Source organism: Anguilla rostrata, chromosome 2 (assembly GCF_018555375.3).
Source record: "Anguilla rostrata isolate EN2019 chromosome 2, ASM1855537v3, whole genome shotgun sequence".
In the NCBI taxonomy this organism is placed as follows: domain Eukaryota; kingdom Metazoa; phylum Chordata; class Actinopteri; order Anguilliformes; family Anguillidae; genus Anguilla; species Anguilla rostrata.
Genome location: NC_057934.1, coordinates 25,313,166 through 25,321,950, shown reverse-complemented (window position 1 = coordinate 25,321,950; position 8,785 = coordinate 25,313,166).

Sequence of the window (8,785 nt, the reverse complement as noted above, 5' to 3'; positions counted from 1 at the left end):
AAAAAAGATAATTATACATAACTTGACTGCACAAAAACGTTAATTTCTTCATTGAGGCCCAAGGGATGACAAGTTTTTAAATAAACAAATCAATTTTGTTTCACATCGTAACAGTTTTCTTTTGATATCACCACCAAGACGCATCAAACCTTTATATTGTGAAGAACCTGAAGTCTGAAATGGTGTGTTTTTCCTCCATAAAATGTCTCCCAATGGGAGAATTGATATCATCTCTTCTCACAAAACTTTTACTGATATATTGTAAATTGCACGTCACAGCATAAATAACATGTGTAGAGGAACATGTGATGGTCTCTCTAATTTTGTATTCCCAATTTGTAACTGTACTCTAAAAAGTTTGTTTTTATTCCATTTTCACATGTTTTGCAATTATGGCATGGAAAAACCCACTAGGCTTAGTTATACAAGTTAATGAGGACTTGTACCAGGCTTCACAAGATGATTTTTCGAACGTCGCCTCGCTAAAATAACTGAATAGAGGGAGCTGTTCGGAAAGTTTCCTTCCAATTGGGTCCGCAGACAATACATGCCAACGTTTACTGATAATTTCTTTGACCTCTGGACCAAGGGTTGTAAACAGGGGTTAAATTGGGGGTGGACCTGGGTGGACGGCGTCCACCCACCTTTGGTAAATAAATAAATAATTTTGACCGGCAGTTTTACAAATAACTATGACAATCCAGTCCATTTTTCGCATGCTCCAATCCATGTGTTCCCTCTAGCCAGTTACTCGCTCAACCAATCAAAAACCCTAAGAAAAAAACTCAGGAGGAACAGTCGTTTATATAGACAGGCACAGAAAAAAAAATATCGTTGATTGTCTTGATTGTTTGGAAGCGGACGCGGTAGGTAATTTCATTAACATGTAATTTCATCTATGCAACATTTTAAAGAGAGATGAATAAACAGCCCCCACGAACGCCAGCTATTATTAACGGCAACTTTGATTGCTTGAGCAAAATCAGCAGGTTTATGGTCAGCAGCGAAGATAGGATTGAATATTTCCCACATGCATAACGTTTTATTCAGCGCAAAACTTTCCTTTAAACTAATCATTGATCTCAACCTGTTTTCATTGGTAATTTTCCTTTATAATCAAGCGTGCCTACGATCGGATTAATCAAATGGCAAGTAGCCTAACACACAGCGTCTTCATACCGTGTTAGGGGGATTAAATCATAAATTCAATTTATCCGTTAAAAAAACTTGGTTTTAATCACCATGTAGTCTACACTTAACAAACAAGATAGCCTACCTAGCGTCTGTTATCTACCGTGTTAGCTTTCAGAATAACCAGCAAAAACAAAACCTGCATTTCAGTTTTGTTTACAATCTCCGCATTGCAGATATTTGCCATGAATACGAATGCGGAGAAAGAAGTGCATGTGTCCGCAAATAATGTTGATTGAAAATGTGCACAATTTCGTAGGCTATAAGGCCTAGGCTACTAGATAAAACTGCCTATTTGGGGAGAGCTGGCTATATATGATATTGAGTAGCCTATTTTGTGGATTAATTGTATTGATACCCAAGGAAAATCAGGAGAAGATTCCGCCACTGCTTAATGATTAAAACGTATTTTTCTAAATCGCATGTATCATTTAATCTCCCTAACACAATGCGAAGAAGCTGTGTCCCTTTCCAATTGATTAGTCAGATGTTTGCATGCTTGTTAATCACTGAAAATTAATTAAAACAGTTTGAGATCAATAATTAGTTTAAAGGAAAGTTTTGCGCCTCACCAGTTTAAGAAAGTGAGGACAAGAGGAGGATGACCGATTATTTTTGTGGGTAAAAAAAAATTCTCAGCATTAATGACACTCAATATACTTGAAATATATTATGTAAAAGCTTGCATCAATAGTATACATTCTTTTTAAAACATTGTTTTCCTTAATTACAATTATGTGCACAATACATTAAAGATACAACTATTTTGAGCTGAGACATTCATTGGTTTGTACCTTTTTTCATCCACCTCCCACCGGATCTCAGGGTCCACCCACCTCCCAAATCCCAATTTAACCCCTGGTTGTAAATGTAGTACAGCAAATTCGGGAACAATTCTGTGCGGATCTTTCAGCCCGATTGTTAACATTCACACACTTAAGAAGCCACTTTTTTGGGTACCCTCCTTTACAAAAGGACATAAGCATGTCTATGGGTAGAGTTTGTCCATAATAGAAAAAATGTCTAGTCCTGATTCATTTTTGTTATACTCTGAATAGACAAATAATCCAATTCAAAATGAATTGGAACTAATTGTAGAGCAACTCCTTGTTCTTTGCTTTGGTCACTTATGCATTCAGTTGCTACCATTTGTAAAGCCTCTCCATGTGATCTTTAAGGTTACAGAAAGAGCCATTGCAAACTGTGGTGTCAGATCCTCTGGCTAAGCATCATGTTATGTATTTTTTGAGAGAGTCATTGATCAATTTGGCCTGTGCCAAATTAAATTTACTTTAAGTAGAGACTATGCCATAATGGACTACTCACACTGTACAAACATGGGCTTAGTAGTATTAAAGCTTTCAGTTATCACTTCAGCATCCATTATGCTTCCCAATTAGTTCATTTTTCTGAGCTTGACCAGCATAAGTACTGCCAGTAAAACAAGAAAAGGGTTGTTAACACACAGTAAATAAAATCCAAACTGTTGCATGGCTTTCTTGTGGTAACACAATATTATTTGACACAAAATTGCTATATGTTGAAATCTATTGCTCCATCATTTACTTTTACACGTTTACTATTTCTGCAACATTAACAAGTATGAACTCTGTATAAAGTAGGGCTGTAAAACAACATATTAATCAGAGTGATAATGCATTAGCTGAACAAACAGCTTTTGCAAGATGCTAATAAGGTCACCACGTTTCATTGAACAGTAAACAAATAATCTGAAAGGGCCCTTTACAATAATAAAATCAGAAACCTTTGGCATCATATGGTTGTAGGTAGCCCATTTGAGCAATAGAACCATGATATTCAGGCTAACTATGATTCAAATTTGTATAGAATTACACTGTTTGGAATTTAGACTCAAACACAAGAAGAAATAACCCTGGAAAAACAACAACAATCGGTTAGTGTACTGATTAATTCAATTCATCAGAAACAAATAATCTATTTTTTTAAATTGACTGACAGTCCTAACATAAAATGTGAATACTTGTTACACTTTGAAAACATTTTTAACCATTAATTTTCATCTTCAAATTCCTCTCTAGTTAGCCCAGTGACACCCACACTCCTCACAAGCAGCACTGTAGCTGAAGTGTTTGCTGTTTCCAATGGACTCAGCTACAAGCCAGCTCCCACTTTGCAAACTATGGGTATGCTAGTACTGACTGGAGGAGAGGCATGTCTCTCATTGTTGTCAACTCATTGTCTGTGGGAGCCTGCTACCTTAGGAAGAACTAATACATCCAAAACCCCCCCTATTCACATACCCCTGGTGGGGCAAAGCCAGTTGTGTCCAGCCATAATAAACTCCTGATCATAGTTGCAGATCACTTAGCTGAGGCTCAAACTTGTCTTAACTATAGTCTTTGGCCTGTGTTATTGGCAAGGCCCTTTAACAACTGCATCACTCTGGAGCCCATAACTGCCAACATTTCAGCAAAAAAGTCATGAGAATTTTTTTGTTTGGAAATAATACAGTATGCCCTCAATTCCATTAGCTAATTCAATGCTTAACAGTACATTGCAGTGTTCACAAAGAGCTATGACCCCACAATTGTGTGAGAGATAATGCACTGTGCAGGTGCAGCATACTGTATTACAAAGGGCGGTGATCTAATGTTCAGGTCAGAAGGGTGAAGTTATGACCGCGACTGGCTAACACACACACACACACACACACACAACAGTGCACACTACTAACACACAGTTGTCAAGAGGAACCCGTGTGTGTGTGTGTGTGTGTGTGTGTGTGTATGTGAGTGTCTTAGTACTGTACAAACAGAGGTGACAAACAGGATAGAGACATGGCGTGATTGCGTCCTTTGTTCCTTAGCGACAGTATGACTAGGTGATGGGACAGGGTGTGTCTGGCAATGTAGACCCAGAACCCCACAGAGGGTATGGGTGTGGTGATGAGCCTGGCAGAGGACACTTCATCCAGAGGACAGAAGGAATGCAGCTTGGCAGCACAATGAAATGTGCTGACATTTCTCCTACGCTGGCCTGATATCTGGGTGGTGGTAGTACCACTACTCTCTTCTTTCCTCTCTCATTTGAGTATACTGGTTCATTTAAGCAACCAGATGGTTGTGATTTTAGTACTGCCAGTTTTAGGTAAGGGTATTAATGCAATCAAATAATGCAATTTAATGTAATTGAAAAAATATCCCAACTGGTAGAAAATAACCACCCAAAACTGCACTCTCAGAGAAAACATATACATGACTAGCACCATTTCCAAACCTAAAAAATCAATGTCATTGGCTGCACTCATAACTAAGGAAAGGAAGGGCTGAATGGATAGAGATTAATGTACAATGGTGATTTCAGCCCTTGCAGCATAGGAATCCATTCAATGGACTCAGGCCCACTTCAAAGCCATTTGATCTGTGTGAATCTGGTGTCGAAACAATCGTGATGAATTGTTGCAGGTAAACTTTGTTTTGGGAGGCTTGTGGTAATAGATCACTTCTACCTGTCATCAGTCCAAGTCCTATTGTCCTGCCCTAATCGGTTTCTTTCTCATCTCACTGCTTTGTTTTGCGGAGTGAATGTGAAGGAAAGGAGTTTTGCATGACCTGACGCTCTTATCAGACAGCACCGTTATCAGGATCATGAACACAAATGTTTTAACGGGATGTCCTTAAAAGTGTGATTTGTACAGGCTCACCATGCCCAGTGGCAAGCATCGTGCAATAGATTTTTTAGACTTTTTTCAGCTTGCAAAAAAAGTGCTTCTCTTGACTATGATGAAATAATTTAGCGCATCCCACAGTGGCAGTCTATGACCAAGAAGATATTGGAGGCTGAGAACTTACCTTTAACTGACCTTAAGCTGTTTTTCAGTGTTTTTCAAGATTAACAAGTTGTAATTTGAGAAATGATCCCATTAATAGCTAATTCCTTACCATGTTCCTATACTGGAGAACTGCACTTCACAAGGAATACTTTAGACAAAGACAATGTAATACCTTATATACATTACTGTGAAAAAAGTAAATGTTGCCCCACTATTCTCTTTTTTGCCATATTTTAAATATTTAGATATATTAAGGATATTTGACATAAGCCCTAAGTATAGATGAAAGGTGATATGATAGAAAATACAGTGCCGTGAAAAAGTATTTTCCCCCTTCCTGATTTCCTCTATTATTCCATATTTGCTACACTGAATGGTTTCAGATATTTTCTTAGACAAAGGGAACCTGAGTAAGCACAAAACACATTTTAAAAATTATTTTTTCATTTATTTAATGAAAATGTTATCAAACACCCATATCAACCATTTGAAAAAGCAATTGTCCTCTTAAACTTTATAACTAGTTAATAACTTAACAAGCATCAAACATTTCCTATAATTTGATATCAGTATTTCAAATCATTGTGGAGGAATTTTCACTTACTCTTTTTTTTTGCAGAACTGCTTTACCACCACTCAAATTTCATACTAGTCAGCCTGCATGAGACTTTGCTCTGTGGATGTTAGGGAGTAACTGTGCCATTATATTTGAAAGAGATGCTGTCGTTGAGTATTTTAAAAGTAAATTTAATCTGAATTGAGTACCACAAAAATATGGGTCCCTTGAGCTCCATCGTATCAGGGTGAGCTGCAGTGGATATTGAGAAAACAAATCTCAGCAAAACTATTTGGATGGCTAGATAGTACTTTCTGTAAGTGGAATCATACCTTAATTTCATTTTTAGATTAACTGACTCTTAAAGCAGTGGGCTTAATCTATGCTAATTTCCCTTTTGTATTGAATTATTATTTTGTAGGAACTCCACCTGAAGTCTGCCTTTACAATCTGAAACATGTGGTTGGGATGGTGAAGGTTTTGGTCTGTTTTTATAACTCAGGACCCAGACGCTAAGTTGATCAATCAATGACACTAAGTCATGTTACTAACAAAAACACTTATTTAATGCACCAGATTCTGACTGACCTCAGGTGCCCAGTTGCCTAGAGGAGTCCTTTTCTTTGTATATATTTATTATATTGTATTTTTATATTGTCTATTTTCCCTTGAATACAATGTTAATATATAAGCAGTTCTGAGGCTTTCACCGTCAGTACTACAGTATCAGTGTCTAACCTTGGATTCAAAACCCCAAACTATCATATGATGGATCCTCAGAAAGCCAATTCCACAGACGAGCTATACTTCTGCCCAAAAAGCAACAGCACTGCTATGTAAATGTGAATGCAACAGAAGGGCTTTTCAGTGGGAACATTTCCATACATTTAAATGGCATTCAAAGGTCCAATGATCTGGAAGCAGATTAATCCTGGCTGAGATTGCTCCTCGTCATGCAAAACAGAGAGGGGGCTCTCTTCCTGGTTTCCTCACCAAAACCAATGATGGTAGGTGGGGGGAGAGTTTACCAGAGCCCAGCTGCTGCCAAGATAATCAGCCTCAGTCACGCTCACTCCTCCACACAGGCCATTAAAAGAGGCTGTCACAGCAAAAGGGGTCCAGGCTCAGCAGTACTCACAGGCCCATGCTTAGCCTGGGAGGACGGCCATCTAGTAGCTTTCCCAGCTACATATACTCCTTTTGCACTGGCACATTCAAGCCAAGCTGGACGTGTGTAGTTGCTATGCTGGATCCATGCAGGAGCTTTTGAACTTTATTCATATATGATCTCGGCGAGTGAGACCCGATCCAGAAACAGCCTGCTTTCACGCCACTGGTCCAGGCATGGTTAAGATGGGAGCTAGCAGTGGGGTGTAAAGATATATAGATTTGGATTGACATATCGGTAAGGGCAATGACCCGATCCAGTCAATACAATGTACAAAAATCGATCCATAGTGTTGGGAATCATTGCAAAATATTTATTTCTGTCAGGACCACTGTCATCAAGTAGAACTTTATTGACAATAAAGGCAATACAGTTATGTTTGGCGGTATGGCTCTGTTCTGGAGCTCTCCCGCCAACCACGCAGCCCGCGTGGATAAGGCCGGGAGGCCAGCAGCCAAACCCCCCCTAGAGGGGTACACACAGAACAGATCCAGCAGCAAAGCAGTTTTTAACACATATGAATGGAGCAAATGCAATTTCTTAACACATGAGGATGGAGCAATACAACTTCTTAACACATAGGAATGGAGAATGCTAATTCTTGACGCATGGGGATGGAGCTGGGGTGGTGGAGGGGATTTACGAAGCAACGTGCAGCGCTTGCATGCAGGAGGAGCAGCCGAATGAGGAGAGGGAGGCTGTTTAAGTAGACCGCCCTGTTAGTGAATGTACTGTGATAGGCGAACATCACTCAGCTGAGCCATCAGCTGATTCGGCCGGAGCGCTTGACTCTCGTGACCTGCCAGAACTACGCGATGCTCCATTTTAATGTCCATTGTCTTACAGCAGCTTGTTCTCTAGCAACACTGCCAATATCATTGTTTATGTTTCCAACTCGACCTCATCATCACTCACCATTTTTCCATCTGTTAAAAACATGACGTCAAAACATTCTTGCTCTCTCAACCTCGTTTCAGTTGTATGTGTACATTGTAACAGGATTGTGTTGGCCGGATCATATATATTGATCCTTTCTTACTGTATCGATAGTTTTGGGTCATATGGTTGCAAAATTTGTGCTATTGCAAAATATCAAACCTTTGCCTCAAGAATTGAAATAGTATCTATTGTGGTGAAAACAGATGCTTACACCCCTAACAGCTCCTCCCACAATGGTCACTTCAGGATTTTGCCAAGAGGACAAGCTGGTAAACCACAGACCAGGCAAATGCAGACAGCCCATTTAACAAATAAACACATAAAAGAAAAAATGTTTAGCTTAGGGTACCATGACAAGCAGACAAGGAAGATAAACCCCTTTCCAATTATTAAAATCTTTGAAAAACTGCAAAAGGGGTATTAAACTGTTGCCCGTTGAATTGCAAAGCAGAAGTGAAATTAGTAAAGTCACAATGCTGATATGAAGCTCTTTAAGTACTCTGTTGCACTGCACAACTAGTACACTCACATCATGCAGCACACCCAACATCTGCCTGTACCCACTCATGATAAATCCCAATGGATGTTCTAAGAATGATGGTTTCAGGACTGCTCAAAGCTGGTTCCAGAGCTTGTAGGAGCTCTCTGGCTTTCCCTCCTTCCCCCAGTGCTTTACCAAATTGACTAATTAACTAATTTGTCTTATTTAGTTTAGCACCCATCTTTGTGATTTGAGCTGGTGAATTTGGGCTTCATTTCTGCCCTTGAGAGAGTAGAAACACAAGAAGATCCATAATGACTGCTCAATTGTTTGATTACTCTGTTGAGTGACTCTTGCCTTGTCTTTATTAACAAAAGTGCCCTCAGCGCCAGGTGATGAATTACCTGTGAAATATCAGTGCCCTGAGGTCACCAGGGTTGTCTCATCCAAACTCCATATGTCTCTCACGCCCAGCCTCGTGACGGCTGTGGAATTCTCTAGGGAGTATTCCCCTGTTGAGGAGCCAAGCATGACTTTTGGCTGTTCAAAGGTATGTACTGAGACTGTGACAAACCTGTAAGCATTTTAAGCCCTGTGACTACATGCAGACCTAGGAATTGTGAACTGGCATGTGGT